This window comes from Peromyscus leucopus, chromosome 14, assembly GCF_004664715.2.
Source record: "Peromyscus leucopus breed LL Stock chromosome 14, UCI_PerLeu_2.1, whole genome shotgun sequence".
Lineage (NCBI taxonomy): Eukaryota > Metazoa > Chordata > Mammalia > Rodentia > Cricetidae > Peromyscus > Peromyscus leucopus.
In genome coordinates this window covers 39,096,541-39,114,938 of record NC_051075.1, presented here as the reverse complement: position 1 = coordinate 39,114,938, position 18,398 = coordinate 39,096,541, and the positions used below count along the sequence as shown (strand labels likewise).

Sequence of the window (18,398 nt, the reverse complement as noted above, 5' to 3'; positions counted from 1 at the left end):
GCTGAGACCTGGTTGTTCGTGTTTCTTTCCATCCTGACCAAAACCATCTTCAAAGGGTGTTACTATGGTTAATTGATATTGATGCATTTATTTTACCAAAAGAAAACATGTTTGTATTTTGTCCACGTGTGATTTAACCTAAATAATCCTCAAAGTTGGTGTGGCCCAGCCTCTGGTATGAAGTACATTCACATGAAATGCAAACTGGTTACATGGGTTCAGACACTGCTGTCACTGGTTATGTTCACATTTTCAGATGGATCATCTAAGAGTTTTATATCGGGACCGAGCAGAAATTTGCCTGGACATGATCTTTAGGCATCAGTGTCTTTGATTCTACACCTAGGATAAGTGCTAAAACGTTCTCTGTCTCTCTTTCTCTGTCTCTTCATTTTGGGGGGTTACCTCATCATAATTCTCCTCTTTGCTGACTTTTTCTACCTTTCTGTGAGACCTTTCCAAGGAGTCCCATGAAGATGTGACCACCAAGACTTATCCTCTCGATAGGCTCTGGCCAGAGGATTTTCTGTAGAGGACTGTTACCCCTTATCACCCAAGTCCTTTCTCAATCTCCTAGGTCTGAAGCAAATACCATCTAGGAACTTGTCTGGCATTTTTCCATACGTAAACATTGTGGAACATTCTGATGAATAAAATTTTTTCTCTTCACCTTGGTAAGAACATTTCCTAGTCTAAGGTATTCTTGCCTGAGGGGGGTAAAAGTCTCACTCTCTGCACCCCAAGCCTCTAGTCTAAACAACTCCAAGGGAACATATCGCTAAACATAAACATTACCCAGGAGGAAGTGAGCTATCTCCCTTGAAGATGAGGACCCCAGTCTGAAGACAGCAAAAGTCACACCAGACGCCATGTCAAGGAATGGCATCAGGCTCGGGGTTTATTTATTTTATAGAATAGTTTGTACACTAAGGGAAAATCAAGATGTTTTCTTTTCCTTTCTAGAAACAAAGAAGCAGACATAAACATTTTTAGAAGAACAGCAAATGGCTGGTTAAATCAAGACAATGTGGCAAATCCATGGCCAAGTCTGTGATGAAAGAGCTAGAAGAAGTATCAGCATGAGTCCGGTTGCTTTCTTTATGAAGTCCAGACTGCAAGTCCTTACGTCCTACGTATTTACCCCAGTTCAGTTCTATTGCACAGATTCTGGAACAATTATACGAAATTGCAGGAGAGGCCCCAGCCAAGAATAATCTCATCAGTTTTCAATGTCACTCTCACAGCACAAAGCAGAAGGAAACGAGAGTCCACAGAATTGTACAGACTTTTTCTCAAGTTCTAAGTCCCCCATCTAACACAAATAAGAGGACCCCACACTACTTGCTAAGGGCAAACGCCATAGCCAAGAGAGTGAGGGTTCGGAACAGCAGGCCAGAGGAAGTTGGTAAAGCCAACAACCTCAGGAGCCAGTCACATGGGACCAAGATGAGACACCCCCTTTCTAGCCAGGAACCAGGTAATATGCTCACAGTTCCAGCTCAAAGCGAGGTTGAGCCAGGAGGATCACTGGAATTCTGGAGTTCAAAATCAGCCTGCAAAACATGAAAAACCTTATCTCAAAAAGAAAAAAAAGCAAAGAAAGGATAAAGCTGGAAACTGTCCCTTTTCCTATAAATCTGTATAAAATTCCAGGACATCTTTTGTCTATTCAATGACAGGTAGAGAAAAGAAGAGGAATCCAGTTTGAAACATGTATGTCTGTGATACTTACTGATTCACAGGGAGTTCACTTTGTGAGCCAATGTCTGGGCCATGAGGTCACCCCCAGAAGACTTACGGTGCTAACAATTTCTATCAGACAGAACAATGCACAGAGGCTGCCTGTACCCCACAACTTATACAAATAGTGTCAGGCAGGCAACCCTACAAAAGGAGAGAATCCTTCCCTTTCAGTTCCCTGGGGCTTTAAGGAAGAAGTACAGGGAAGCACAGTATTAAATTTGATGGATGTGATTAATAAGAAGAGCTCTTATCAGGCAAAGGGAGGGATCTCCTTCCCAAATGGTGTACACCGAAAACCACAGAAGTGGAGCAGTATTGAGGTGCCCTCTAAATAGGCCTTTAAAGGGCTCTCTGACTTGAAGAGTAGTATTGTGGTTAACGGTCTGGTCTCTGGCTTCAGAAAGCTCCATGTTTGAAACTCCTCTACTTAGTGTTGTCTTTATCCTTCCTAGATTGAGTCATCTTGTGTTAAAAATGGGATTGTGTGAGGATTCAGTGAGAGAGCATGTATAAGGGACTTAGCACAGTGTCTGGCAAATAATTAGCACTCACTAAACAGTGGCTATGAGTATACACTCAAAAGAGATCAATGTCCGTGTACAACAGAGATACATGTGTGCCCTTGTTTACTGGGGCACTGTTCACAACAGGCAAGCTAAGAGATCAGCTGAGGAGTCCATCAGTGGATCGATGGTTTATACACACAGTAGAGTATTGCTTAGCCATCAAGAAAAATGAAATCACACAGTTTGCAGGAAACTGGACAGAACTGGAGATAATCATGTTAAGGAAAATAAGCCAGACTTAGAAAGGCAAATATTGCATACTTTATCTCATATGCATAATCTAGATTTTTTTAAGGCATCAAAGTAGAGAACAACTATTTGGGAAGAGGAGGAGGACCAGATGGAGGAAAGGGTAAAAGAGAGGATAATGGATGAGAATGTGACTCAAGGTACATATGGGCCTATGTTAAAAGGCCATATTGAAGCCTGGTATTTTCTATAGTCAACACAATAAGTTTAAACAAGGCTTTGACAAGACCCACAGGTCCACATGTACTTCTTCCTGCCCTATGCCTTTTATATTCATAAGTTACTCTCTTTCAACTCAAAGAGTATTGCCCTAGGAGAAGCCTGTCCATTCCTCTCTGGAGTTATTTGCTATTATGCTGGCTGTACAAGCAATGATTTGTTAGAACTCACCCACTTCTTCTAGAAGCTACCTCCCCCTCTGCCTCTCATAATAGGTCAAATTCAGACCAAGCTGGGAAAATCAAGCAAAATATAAAAATACATGAAGTCTGCTTTTTTCAGTTATCAATATAATTAATGCCAAGTTATTCCACTTGGGCTGAGCTCCAGTAGGCTACCTAACAAAAACCTCAGTGCCAGCCCAGCAGTGTTGGTACACACCTTTAATCCCAGCACCCTGGAGGCAGAGACAGGCAGTTCTCTGAGTCTGAGGCCAGCTTGCTCTACAGAGCGAGTTCCAGGACAGCCAGGGCGGTTACAAAGAGAAACCCTGTCTCAAACAAACAAACAAACAAACAAACAAAAAACCCTCAATGCTGTGAATGAGAGACCTCTCATCTATTGTCCAATGACTCCCAAAACAATTATGGGCTATTGATCATGTCCTTTGTTGCCTCTTAGAGGCTGAAGGTAAGTTCCTATTGCTGAAGACACCACGCAATTCAGACACAGGACTCAGATGATTGAAGGTGAACCTAAACTGTAAGCCTCCTTCCTGTGGTATAGATTCCACAGTACCATAAAATACTATGCAAGCTGCCAAGAGAAAGAAGCAATCAAAACCCTATCCAGTTGTGGTGCCTATGAACCACAACAATGACCAACGTGGCAAGACAGCTTTAAAGGTGCAACAGTGGCACTCATATCTCGGTAGTAACCAACAACTGTCTAATTGGACATTCAACAAAAGGGAAATCATGCCCAGTAGTAAGTCCTAGCCAACTGCCTGAGCTAGAATAGTCATGGATCTTAGAAGAGAGCCCTACTACTGCCACTTTGATAGACCAACATAATTCCTAACTGCATTCTAAAACGTATCCTTATATCCACAGATAATTGTAGCTCTCATCTCTCACCAAAAGCCTTTCATGTGAAGCTTCTCTTTACAGCAAATGGAGATAATTAACAGAGCACACAACTGGTCACAATTCAGAGATCATGGGGAGCCCAGCCCCGTCTACAGCCCAACTCTAAATACTTGGTGAACACTGCAGTTCGGAGGAGGGAGCAGACCAGGAGGTTTGTTGTGAGAATGCATCTCCTAGAAACGACTACCTGGACAAGTCCTGAACGATAACGACACCAATAGACAAACTGACTCAGAAAGGGGGAGAAATCTCACAGGATCCCACCACCAAACAAGAACCATAGACACCTGTTTTCGTGACTGCTGAGAGAGGCAGAATTAGTCTCTCCCAATGATGAGCTCCCTAAATGGTTCTCCATTACAAAGGGATCAGCCCTGAAATCATACACAACGAAAACAGACGTGCGTGTATACCTACACACTTGTGCTCATGCCTGTAATTAAATAAAAAGAGCCCATCAATGTGGTGATATTGTGTTCCTCAAAATATTTTCACCCTAATAAACTTATCTGGGGTCAGAGAACAGAACAGCCACTAGATATAGAGGCCAGAAAATGGTGGCACACACGCCTTTAATCCTAGCATTCCAGAGGCAGAGATCTATCTGGATCTCTGTGAGTTCAAAGCCACACTGGAAACAGTCAGGCATGGTGACTCATGCCTTTAATCCCAGGAAGTGATGTCAGGAAGCAGAAAGGTATTTAAGGCGTGAGGACAAGGAACTGGAGCCTGGTTAAGCTTTTAGGCTTTTGAGCAGCAGTTCAGCTAAGATCCATCTGGATGAGGACTCAGAGTCTTCCAGTCTGAGGAAACAGGATCAGCTGAGGCATTGGCGAGGTGAGGAAGCTGTGGCTTGTTCTGCTTCTCTGATCTTCCAGTGTTCACCCCAATATCTGGCTTCAGGTTTGATTTTATTAATAAAACCTGTTAAGATTCATGCTACACATCAATTTGAAAGGCTGTAGGAGAAACATTGGAGGGTGATAGAGGTAGGAAAGGGAAGTGGGGAAGTGATGTAATTACATTTTAATTTTTAAAATGTATTTTTAAGTGGTTTTAGCATGACGCACACATCCACTTGCACCTTTTCCTGCCCACACCTCTTCTGTGTGCAAGTTGCTCTGCAAAAGGCCTCTGTCAGCCCAGAGACTATTGCCCTGGGAGGATCCTGTCCACTCCTCTGTGTTTACTATCGTGTTGGCTACAAACGCAATGATTTGACATGACCCACTCCCTTCTAGAAGCCACCGGCCCCTCTGCTTCTCATGATAAGCTGAAGTCAGACCAAGCTAGAAAAATCAGGTGAAATATAAAAACACTTGACGTCAGCTGTTTTCAATTATCAACTTAATACAATAATCGCACCCCCAGCCTCTTTTGTAGGGAGCAAGGAACTTAAGGAGAAAATGGCATATGAAAATATTACGACATGCAACAATAAGAATGAATTTCCATGCTCCACTTTTAGAGGGGGAAAAAAAGGAAACAGAAGAGAGAGTGGAGAACATATACCCCAACCATGGGAAGTGTGGCCGGAGTAAACCAGCATCAGCCGGGGTGGAATTCTAAGACGCAATGCCCGGCTTGTTTGGAAAAGTGAGCGCTGCTCAGCAAACGAAGACCAGCTGGAAGATTGGATCTGAAGCCAATCTGGCCATGGGAAGGGCAAAATCTTAAGCTGCCTCAGAACTGGCTCCATCTGCCTGGCCTTGAACTAGGAGACGCAGGGTGGACCCTTGCACTTCGGTCCAGTTTTATTTTTCTAGGGTTAAGTTGTCATGGGTCCGCTGGGTCCCAGAGCTCAGCACAGAAATACAAAGCCTGTAGATTCAATTTTCCCCGCCTTTCCACCCAGCACTGACTGTTAGGGGGTGTGGCTTCAATGGGAAGCCCCGCTCCGGCTTCAGACTTGACAAGGCTGTGTCACGTGGCCGTGGGTGGTTCATTTCACTGTTTTCTTTCTTTTCCTCCAATCTCTAAGCTCTGGTTTCTGCCAGTCTTAAATAAGCACATAAGCTTGCTGTTGGTATACAGTAAGCACTTAATAAATAAATAAATAACTAATGCAAGATTAGCTATCGTTATTCTAGTTTCTTGCTCTTATTGGTCTCACTATTTCAAAGATGAGTTTGGGATCTTGTTTTCACGACTGAAGAACAATAGGAAACCGTAACTGCTGACCTTTGACCTTGAGCCCCGGCTTCCCACCCGTAAGGAACACTAGTTTCTAATTAATGACTTGCAAATGCTGCTGCAAATCTTGTCTTTGCACTACCAAAAGAGGGCCGGCCGAGGTCAGTGTTCTCAGGAAATAGAAAGTTTCCTCCTTGTGTTCTCAAGCACTGGCCAAGCTTGTTTCTGAGAATTCCCCTCACCCTCTGAACTTTGGGAGGTTTTAGACATCATTCTGTCCTAACGCATCAGGGTGTGGCGTTCTTCACAGACCCCAATGCCAATGATTAAAAAAAAAATGTATTCATGCCCAAATTTCTATTAGAAAGAACCAGAAGAAATGCAAAGGATGTTCTCACAGCCAAACTGCTTCATTTTCACTTCTTATTTTTGATTAAAAACTACCAGCACTCCTGGGATTTACAGAAGCAGTCAACAAAATGTGTTATAAACACCTTCTTCAAAGAAGCCCCCGGAGACCGTCTGTAAAATTTCTCCCTCTGATAATCCTCTCCATGCCGGTTTTGAAACACGTCGGAGCCAGCCTGACATAGAAAATATTTCCCATCCTCCCGAGGAGTGCAGATGGTGGACTAACGCGGCGATGTGCTGGGAGTCCTTGACATGGAGTCTGTGTCAATTATTTTAAGACTTATTATAAAGGCAACGGCAATTTGATAACAAGACATTGGAGTCATGAGGAAGACACATGGTGATCAAAACGTGACCCATGAAATCCAAACTCGATGTAAACAAACAACATTCTCTTCTTACACAATCGTTTTTAAAAGAGCGAAGTATGTAAGATTGGCCTTGCACTCGGTCTCCCACAGCACACTCAGCCCAGCAACGTCTCGTCTCTGCTGATGGACTCGCCTTCCCTCGACTGATGGGCTCGCCTTCCTTTGGCACCTGTTTCCTGCTTTTCAGTTGCTGTACTCTCTAATCTTGCAGGGAAAAAAAAATCGTGCTTCCTATTCCTCTGTTCAGGATTTTTACCAGGGTTCCTGAAGGACTGGATGTTGTGAGTGCACAGCGAGGTAAGGAATGGTTTGTACATTGGGATGGGAAGTTTGTATATGGCAGTGTTATGTCATTTCCAGAAAGTTCTATATCCCCCACCTTGGGCATGCCATAAAATAAGGAGAATGGGCAGGTCAGTTCAGAGTTCCTTACCTAACATCTACCCTGAACCTCTGAGAAACATCTGAGCTACCAATCTGGCTTCTCATGAGTGGTGAAATGTTAGCAGTTTTCTTAGCTTTCCTGTGCTTCTGTGTCCTCATCTGTAAGTGGATCGTGATGATGTGAAAATTAAAGGAAGAACTGGAAACAGTACGTAGCACAGCCACTAGTGTGCAGTAAACAATTTAGAGGTGTTAGCAGGGGTCACGGCTGTGATGAAAATCAGGGAGGGGTCTGTGATAAACAGAAGGTCCAAGTTCTCATACATACAGTTCCTTTTCCAACCCGTCCCATCACTCTCCCAGACAATTACGTCATTCCAAGGCAGAAGGAGCTGGGCAGGTGCACACATACTGAGGCAGAAAGATGAAGTTACCCGAAGTGCAAGGGAGAGCCCCTGGGGAGACCTGAGGTGGCTTCTGTGTGTGTCCATGTGCCTGCCTCTCATCTCCATCTACGCTTGCCTGCTGTGCCCAACACACACACACACACACACACACACACACACACACACACACACACACAGCACTTGTAAAGATAGTCTTGACTTCCAGATAATTCCTTCCCAATCTATGAAAATCGCACTTTCAGCAGAATGACTGGATATGAAGATGGACACAGGCGCTATAAACATCTGCTTTGGTTAATAGGCAATCAATGTCTTTTCCTAATTCTGAACCTTGACCCTGCGGGAGGTAGGCTTGCCTGGCACAAAGCCAAGTGGGTATGGGCAGGAGCAATTCAAGAGCACCCTTGCTTCAGAGAAGCCCTTTACCTCTAGGCTCTGAAAACATTCCCTTGCTCTTCCTAAAGTTGGAGCATAAGCAGAGACCCCCAGCTCCTGCCGCCAGTGGCAATGAGCATGCGTGGATTCGGCTTTCTCACTGCTTCCTGGGCCATGACCTCTGAAGGATTCCCATCGCTCGGTCTCTTCCCTTTGCCATTGCTGCTGTGTGTATGCTCAGGAAGCAAAACAAGTCACTGAAGTTCATGGCTGTTCTGGGAACTGAGGAGAGACTGTAGGTCGGGGTCAGCTTAAGTGAGCCAGGCTGCGGTGATTGATAGAGTAACTCCAGCCTCTGCCCTGCAGTCAGCCTGGCCCCATTTCCAGCTCTTGGAAGAAGGCTGAGTTTCTGAAGAGAAAACTTGCATAGCATAAACACGAAACATGTCTGATATGGCTAAGAAGGGGCACAGTTCCAAGCGCCCACCCCACCCACACACCCACACACCCACACACCCACACACCCACACAAAGAATCAGGCACACAAGATTTTAGCTGCCTTGGGCACACAGTAAGAGAAAATTTAGGAAAATTGGAAAAATCAGCAAGACAAGTTTTATGATTTGGGATTTTTTAACCCCAGGGCAGCAAGAGAAGGCTTGTTTCTCTGAGTCGGGTTTTACAGCTCTGTAAATGAGAAGGAAACTGGACTAAAATCGTCAGTATTTCATGGAAAATTCCAGTCTATTTGGAGAAAAATGTGTTTTAAACTCAGAATGACAGAAGGGTCATTTTTTAGTGATGAACTCCTGACTCTTGAGACAGGGTCATCATTGCTGCTCTGAATATAAAATCATACTGGGGACAAATATTTCCAAGAGGCTTTTTTGTCATTCCCTAAATCTATCACTTAAACACATCCAAGAATGAACCTCTTTTGCAACAATGTAAATAAATACCCACTTTATTTATCTTTGAGTTTCCTGGGAACTGAGCGATGGTCTACAGGCACCAGGAAAACAGATCATGAGACAGTTTGATGGCACAGGACTCAGTCATGGGACTCCGGGGCACACAGAGCTGAGGAACGTATTAGGCACCACAAAAGGGTCCTTGCCATTTAGGGAACCAAAGTCTCCGCTACTCTAAGAAGAGAACATGAGTGGGAGCAGAGGGAAGGGTGAGGCTAGTGGTAGACAGCCTGCTCAGCTCCTGGGCATCAACAACTCTCTCGGAATCACGCTCTTTCTATTCGCTGTGAGTTCACTTTGTCTGCGCACAGGTGAGAGTGAAGGATGGCATACATACATGACCATGCCAGGACTATATTTAGTGGGACATGGAAGTCTTTGAGTAAAATAATACTTATACCCACCATTCACTCTAGAATGAATTCTACAAACTCCAGAACCCCCGGGGGAATCTGTTTCATGGCTTCCAGTAAATAGCACCCCACTACTAGTGAGCGCTATGTCTTCCTGGTTGCCTTCCATTTAGAATTCATGGACGACTGGTTGTTTCTCCTCTCTGTCACCACTTGGAAAAACCCCAATGTTTCACCCACTCTTTTTGTTGTTGTTGTTGTTGCTTTTTTTTTTTGAGACAGGGTTTCTCTGTGTAGTTTTGGTGCCTGTCCTGGATCTTGTTCTGTAGACTAGACTGGCCTGGAACTCACAGAGATCTACCTGGCTCTGCCTCCCAGTGCTGGGATTAAAGGTGTGCACCACTGCCACCAGGCTGTTTCACCTACTCTTTAGTCTGCCTTGGTAGATGGATATCCCTGGGACAGTCTGTAACATTGACAGGTCTCTCTTCAAGTTCTCCGTAGTGTTTAATCCACCTTCTTTCCCAACTTCCCTACAGTTCTCCTATACAATCATCTCACTCCTGCTCAGCCTTCATCTAGTCTTCAATGCTCCTCTTCTTCATTCACAGCCCCTGACCTCACTTCTCAGCTGACAATCAAAACAGAAGCCATCAAAAGAGGACTTGCACATGCCCCCACCATGCTGACCAATTCTCTCCCCTGGACCTGTGTAGATGGACTTTCTTTGTCCCGCCAGCCAGCTCCCAAATAACCACACAGAGACTTGTTACAAATGCTCGACTATAGATTAGGCTTCTTATTAACTAGCCCATACTATTGGTGAAATTATTAAGACCACTCCACGTAGTTAAAAGGGAGATTTATTTAGTGGCATAACTTACAAATGAAGGAATAGGTAGGTTGCAGGGTCTGAGAAAGGCACAGAGCAGTCTTGTGGTGGTAATCTAATTATACTGAAATGTGATTTTGATTGTATGTTAATAAATAAAGTTGCCCGGGGGTCAGAGCTATTAGAGCCATAGCAAGAGTGTGTCGGTGGTGGCACACGCCTTTAATCCCAGAAAGCCAGCCTTTAATCCCAGGGAGTGGTGATATAAAGCAAAAAGATATATAAGGCGTGAGGACCAGGAACTAGAAGCATTTGGCTGGTTAAGCTTTCAGGCTTTGGAGCAACACAGTTCAGCTGAGAGCTATTGGGATGAGGACACAGAAGCTTCCAGTCTGAGGAAACAGGACCAGCTGAGGAACTGGTGAGGTGAGATAGCTGTGGCTTGTTCTGTCTCTTTAAATAGACGAACAGTCAGGAAATAGGGCTCTCATTCGGGAGGCTGGGACACCGCAGGCGGAAGGGTGAGATTTTGGCTCTGAGCTCTGACCTCTCGGCTTTCTCTTTCGCATTGTTTCTGTGTTTCTTATTTGGTGGGACGGTTGGTTACATCTATACAGTCTGGCGGTGTTCTCTGGAGAATTCTCCTCTGTCTACCTCCAGCGTCCACGGTCCAGGAAACAAGGGAGGGTGGCGCATCTGAATCTCGGGTCTTCAGGGCCCTCTCTTGGACCCGACTTGTAGGCATGATAGTTACCAAAGCCTCAGTGGGTATTGGAACTTCCAGACCAAAGCTGGAATGGCTACCCACTACACCTTACAACTTAAATTAACCCATTTATATTAATTTATGTGCTGTCACATGGCTCATGGCTTATTACCTCATTTTCTACACTTCCTGCTTCCTCTGCATCTGGCTGGCAACTCTACCTTTCTTCTTCCCCACATTCTCTCAGTCTGGCTCTCCCGACTAACCTCTTTCTGCCTAGCTATTGGTCAGCTGGCTCTTTATTAAACCAGTGAAAACAACACATCTTCACAGTGTACAAAAGGAATATTCCACAGCACACCTGTGCCCATTGCCCTCTCCTTTGAGGTGAATCAATCACCCATGTCCTGGCAGAGGACTAGGCTTAGGATCCCTCTCAGCTCCTCAAGAATATACCTATATTGTCTTCCTCTGACTTTATTATTTTCCTTCTATGCTTCTAGATCATTTCTATAACTGTATCTTTTTATCTCAATCTCTCTCAGAAAGAGTTTCTGATGATCTCAAATCCCAATGCAATGACATCATTCTGTCCCTTTATTACAACAAAACTACCCCAAAGACTTGAATACGTTTATTCCACAAAGGTTGCATTTTGATACCTAGGGTGTTAGTGAATGAATGGTTAGGCATACAGGCCGGGCATTAAGGGAAGACATCGGGGTTGAAGAAATAAACTTGTCAGTCATCAACATATAAATATCATCCAGGATGGTAAGTGCAATCACCCAGAGATGCAGATAAGAGAAGGGTCCACTTGACCCCCAGTCCCATGCTCCAAAACTGCTTATGAAAATGTCACCAATAATGCTATTGGCAAACCTGATGCTCATTTCTAAGTCTTTATCAGACCAAGCTCATAAGAAGTAAATAAAGTAATTCTTTTTTTTTTCTTAAAACACTGTCTTGATTCTATTTCCCAGAAGATCTTGGTGTCTACTCTTTCTCAGTCTCTTCTGACCCTTTAACATGGGAAGCCCTCAGGCTTCATCTTGATGCTCCATCATCTTCTCCATCTATATCCACTCCATCATCATCCTCTCCATCTACATCCACTCTCTGGGTGATTTCACTTATTACCCTGGTTTAAAATAGTAGCCATATGCTGATGGCTCAAAAAAATCTACTTCTGTAACACCGATGTCATCCATTAATGTCCAGCTCATATTCCCTAAGCATCACTCAGACATCAACATTGAACCTTTGCTTTTCTACAGAGAACCAACTGCTTTCAGTTGTCTGCTTGGCAGTCAATAGCTTTTCCAATTTACCCAACTGCCAGAGCCAAAATCCCCTAAGTCATCTTTCTATCATATCAATCCATCACCAAGTTCCATTAACCCCTCCATCCAGACAGATTCCAAATGTGACAGCTTCTCAGTGCCTTCGCCATTACCACCATCATCCCTCTACACCTAAAAAGCAGAGCATTAGGGTTGGAAGCAGAGCCAGCCAGCAACTCTCAAGTCCCACCCTTATAGCCCTTCCTCCACAGTGGCCTCTTGACTGGTCTCTCGTTTTCTCTTGTATCTGTCCCCTGCAGACTGTACCAGTTGGTTTTCCTGTCAATTTCACGCAAGCTAGAGCCATCCAAGAGGAAGGAGCCTTGATGGAGGAAATGCCTCCATAAGATCCAACTGTAAGGCATTTTCTTAATTACTGCTTGACGGAGGACAACCAGCCTATTGTAGGTGATACCATCTCTGGGCTTGTGGTCCCGGGTTCTATAAGAAAGCAGGCTGAGCAAGCCATGGGGAGCAAGCCAGTAGGCAGCACTCCTCCATAGCCTCTGCATCTGATCCTGCCTCCAGGTTCCTGTCCTGCTTGAGTTCCTGTCCTGACTTGTGTTTGTGATAAACAGCAATGTAGAAGTATAAGCTGAATAAGCCCTTTCCTCCCCAACTTGCTATTTGGTCATGGTGTTTCATCACAGCAATAGAAACCCCAACTAAGACACAAGCTAATCTGTGCCAAAGTATAAGTCAGCCTATGCCACTTCATCCAAAATGCTTCTCTTCAATATCTACATAGTTCACTGTCTTACCTCTTTCTAACTTCTGCTTAAATATCATCTCATCTGTATTGAAAGGTCTTCAGCTACCACTACGCTATACTCCTTTTCTGGGCTCACTCTCCTGTGTAGCAGATAGGATCATTGTTCTGGTTGGAATGTGAAATGCCACCACCAGCACCACCACCCACAGGGGCAGGTGTTTGAACAACTTGGCTCCCAGATAGTAGTACTGTTTGGGAAGATTCTAGAGTCATTTGGATGAGGAACACAGCCAGCAAAGGGTGGGGCCTGAGAGTTACCAGCTAGCTCTGCTTCCAACCCAAACACTCTGCTTCCTGAGAAGTCCCACCTGCACACCTCCACTGCCATGCAGTCTGCCATGCTTTCCCTACTGTGGTGGATGGTCTTCCCTCACTGGACTATTGACACTGTGAAATCAGGGATTTTATCTGTTTATAGATATATATCTAGCCCCTAAAGCAATACTTGCCATATGAGAGGCATTCAATTCAAGTGTTCATTAAATGAATGCATGCAGCCACTCATAAAATATTGAAGATTGTCGTGTCAATACGAGTGGGTGCTCCACAAGTTGCACTTCGAATAGAGAGTTGGGCCACTGTGTAAAATGTGAAGGAAGAATGGTTTGCAAGATGCTCCAAAATGCCTCTTCCAAAATCTTCCTGTCTTGAACCCAAAGGCAGAAAGCTAAAGGGGACTGGGGTCTCTGCATCTTTGTAAAGAACGCCGATCCTGAAAATCTTGTCCAGTTGCCATGCTAGGGGCACCAAGGACCTCCAGCTGGCAACCAGGAGGTCCCTGGTACATTCAGACTGACAAATGGCATATGTGTTTACACAGGGAGGTAAACAATTCCCCAGCCATTCTCTAAATGACCACAGTTTGAGATAATCCAGGAAGGGAGCAGCTCTGCCAGCAGTCTCGTTCTTTCTGAGTCTCTCCATTGGTAGCTTAGATTCCAGGTAGTTGGAGGTCAAAGGTCCTGTGGTTCCCAAGGCCAGAGTCTTCTTCCAGTAGGCTACTTCTGCATCTGGGTGAGAGGAACCAGGATGAAAATTCATTATATCTGTAAGAGGCTGTAAACCAAGCAGGCCATACCCCAGGACCAATTCAGTAATACCCAGGAATGGGGAGAGAGGGGACATCTGGTTTATTGATTCTACAGACTAAAGTTGAACCTAACTGTCAGCAAACTGGCACCCTAATTCACCGCATAAAGCTGGAATTGACCCATGTGATCCCATTGTGACCTTAACCAAAAAAAAAGAAAAAAGAAAGTAGGTGCACCAAAGTCGCATGCATGGTCCCAGGCTCTAATAACAATCAATAAACATGTTTACTTTATGTCATGATCATATGTTGTGTTGATGATTACAAGCAAGTTGAAAAGCTTTTTTTTTTAATTTAGACATACACTTTCCCTCCTCCAAGAATGTCAACTGTATTGATAGGCAATGTTGAACACATGAGGGAATTTTGCATCTTGAAGAACCAAACAACTAACTATTTTTAACACAAATGTAATTAATGTACTAATCTATTTCCACATCATCTAAATTTCTCCCAATTTTTAAACACGACTGTATGAAGCATCAGAATCCTCCATGGATTCTGTCTTAGTTAGGGTTAATATTGCTGTGAAGAGACACCATGACCACATGACCAGGGCAACTCTTCTAAAGAAAACATTTAATTGGAATGACTGGCTTATAGTTTCAGAGGGTCAGTCCATTATCATCATGATGGGGAGCATGGAGGCATGTAAGCAGATGTGTGCTGGAGCTGAGAGTGCTACATCTTGCAGGCAACAGGAAGTCAACTGACTGCCACACTGAGGGAAGGTTGAACAAAAGAGACCTCAAAGCCCGCCCCTACAGTGACACACTTCCTCCAACAAGGCCACACCTCCTAATAGTGCCACTCCCTTTGGGAGCCATTTTCTTTCAAACCACCACAGATTCATTCATCTATATCTCATGCTACAGAGCACTATGCAGAGCTGAGATGTCCAACAGCCTTTGGGTACCATGGGCTCAAAACTTAGCTCTCCCAGGAGCAGCCCACATCTAATGACTGGTAGTCGTAAGAGCGTAGAGGTTGGCCCCTCACTCGGTGAGGAGTTGCCACAGCACAGTTTTGCCTTCCTAGACCCCTGACGTAACTGTTCTGCTCAACTTGCTTTCCGCTCAGTTTTGAGCCTCTCTCTTCATCCCAGATCCTGCTCTCAATGTGTGTTTCCCAGCTAACTTCTAGAATACAGACCAGGCTGCACCTCACGTAACTCACAGACTGAAACACCAAAGCAACACTAACACACTAGTGCTGTGGAGAAACACAGGGAGGAGTGAGGAAAAGCTCTCGATTTAGAAGCTTTCCTGGGAGCAGCCATGCTTGACCTCATTCTGAAGGGATGCTCTCAACTGATGGAAAGGGTGAAGAGTGGATCAAATGCTCTAGGTCAGGCAGATGCAGCAGCCTTTGACAAGTCAGGAAGCTAGGAGAGAGTCTGGCTTGTGTCTAGTCACGGTGAATCTGTCAGTGTGCCTGAAGCATGGAGTGAGGCAAGAAGGAGATAAGAAGTGTGATGTTGAAGCCAGGAAACAGGGCAGCATCATTCTACATGGGACTAATAGAAAACTTAAAAAGTCTTCCACTCTAATCACACTGCCCGGGTATGGATTCTATGATCCTATAGCTTACCAACTAAATGGCTATCTGTGCTTGCCCAGCCTCTAAACCTCAGGTTCCTCATTTGAAAACAAGCATACTTCTAAGAATGGCTAAATTCATAGATAGAGGCATGGAGACTGAATGAAGCTATAATGTTTATAATGTACTTAACACAGAATTAGGCTCTGAGCCAACATTAAAAAAATTATGTGGTTGGTGAGATGATCAGTGAGTGGGTAGGAATGCTTGTCATATAAGCATGATGACATGAATATGACAGCTGGTTTTAGCCCCATGTGTGTGTCACCCTAGCATGTGAGTGGCAGAGACAGGACAATCACTAGATCTTGCTCAGTGCCAGTCTAGTTCCAGTTCAGTGAGAAACCCTATCTCAAGTGAACAAGGTGGATGAGTGATGGGACTGGACTCCCAGCATCCTCTCTGGCCTCCCACACACACGCATGCACAGACATATATACATCTGCATACACACAAACACACACACACACACACACACACACACATACACACACACTCAAAATAAAAACTTGTTTTCCAATGTGGGCCTTTCATTCTAGGTAACAGAGATTACTAGTCATAACTACTGTAACTTGGATCTGAGATTTATCACCCAGTGCATGGTCCAGCCAGGACATTAATGGGAGGCTGGTAGAATGAAATGAGAACACTGGGGGTGTGCCTTTTAAAGGGATATTTGTAGTATGTCATTTTATTTCTCTTTACTCTTAGGGGAGCTTGCCACCCAGCTCCCAAATAAATGCACATGGAGTCTTATCGTTTCTTATGAATGCCCAGTCTTAACTTGGCTTTTTTCTTACTTAGAAGTATGCTTATTTTCTTTTCTTAACTTAAATTATCCTGTCTACCTTTTGCCTCTGGGCTTTTACCTTTCTCTGTTTCTGTATTTCTTTCTTTACTTCTTACTCCATGGCTTGCTGTGTAGCTGGGTGACTGGTCCCTGGAGTCCTCCCTCCTTCTCTTTCTCGTTCCTTGATCTCCTCTTCCCAGATTTCTCCTTCCACTTATTCCCTCTGCCCACCAGCCCCACCTATCCTTTGTCCTGCCTTGCTATTGGCCATTCAGCTCTTTATTAGACCAATCAGATGTTTTAGACAGGCAAAGTAACACAGCTTCACAGAGCTAAACAAATGCAACATAAAATAATGCAACACATCTTTGCATCATTAAACAAATATTCCACAGCATCAACAAATGTAATACACCTTAGACTAATATTCTACAACAGATATTGTGACCTCCATCTCGTCTTTTCTGTCTGCTTTCAAGCCTCCATAAGGGGACCACATCTCCTCCCAGTGTACTCTCCTACAACAATGAACTGTGCTCTCACAGGCCCATGATGCATTGTGCTTTCACTGGCCCAAAGCAATAGGTTCAAGTGACTGTGGTCTGAATCCCTGAAACTGGAGCTAAAATAGATCTTTCCTCTTTTTAAGTGAATTGCTCTGGGTATTTGTCACAGTGGCAGGAACCAGACTAACACCATACTGGTACTTTTAGAGAACAACTCTGGTAAGATGTCTGTCTGTTCTCTCAGAAGAAAGGTCAAGGTTGACAGATATGTTCCTGTATGTGAGAGACTAAATTTTGAAGCAGAAATGGTGGAGACATTGTTTGCTTGTTTGTTTGTTTGTTTGTTTGTTTGTTTGTTTTAAAAAGGCTTTATGTACACTGGCTGCCCAGGCAGCAGCAGACAGAGTTAGGACAAACAGCAAAACAAACTGCCAAGGAAGCCAAGGAGGCCTGGAGTAGAATTGAGGTCTCAAAATACAATGTTTTGGGCTAGAAAGAAATTTCCCAGGGCTAAGTCTCATTCTGAGAGCTGCCATCAAGTATGCAGTGAAAGCAGAAACTCACAGGCTGGCTGACGTCACTCCTTCAAGCTCTACACCCCACGATGCTCTTCTCATCAAATCTTACCACCAAAAATGACTCCCCTCATTCCTAAATACACTGTCCTCCAAAAAGGTTGTAATAGGAAAGTCTACTACTAGTAGTGATTATAATGATTTCAAAAACTATGCATTGATCTCAGCCTCCAGATCACTCAAGGCAAGTACCCATGCTAATTACAGAAAATGTAAATTCAACTTTAAGACCGCATTAGGGATACTGATTGAACCAAGACAGAATTATAGCAGGAGAAAAACTGCAAAGTGATTTTCTAAATTAAAATGTCAATATTTACTTGGCAGGAGATAGAATGGCCAAGAAGATGGCTTTTTGGGGGTGAGGTTCATCCACTGCAGCTGCAATGTGCTGACCTCAGCAATTTCCCAAAATTTGGGGAAACCTGACTGTATAAATTGTGGTAGCGGGAGACTGTGTTGGGGGAGAGGGAAATTTAAAGCTGGGTATGGTGACTTGTGCCTGGGATCCCAGCCCTTGGGAGGCAAAGACAGCAGCATTGCCTTGGGTTGGGGGACAGCAAGAGCTACATGACGAATTCCAGGCCATTCGGGACCACACAATGAGACACCCACTTCAAACAATACATTGTTTTAAAAGACATGCTGGCTGGTGCCTGTGATCCCACCTCAAACAGGCTGAGGCAGGAAGATTACTGACTTCAAGGTCAGGCTGAGATATGTGGTGAGTCCTTGTTTCAAAAACAGTGTTATTAAAGCCATAATGGGTTTGCCTTTATTCATCTACCATCCAGGTGAATAATTTTAAAATTTTTAAAAATGACAACATCAAATGTTGGTAAGGGTGGGTAACAACCAGAATCACCACTCACTTACTGGTAAAGTGTTAAAATGCTAGAATAAAAAACACTTAG

At 44.1% G+C, this 18,398-nt stretch overlaps 1 pseudogene; it reads left to right on the top strand.

The window, feature by feature from the left end:
- Positions 1-17,796: 17,796 nt before the first annotated feature.
- LOC114684795 lies at positions 17,797-17,942 on the top strand (annotated as a pseudogene).
- The last annotated feature ends 456 nt before the right edge of the window (positions 17,943-18,398 follow it).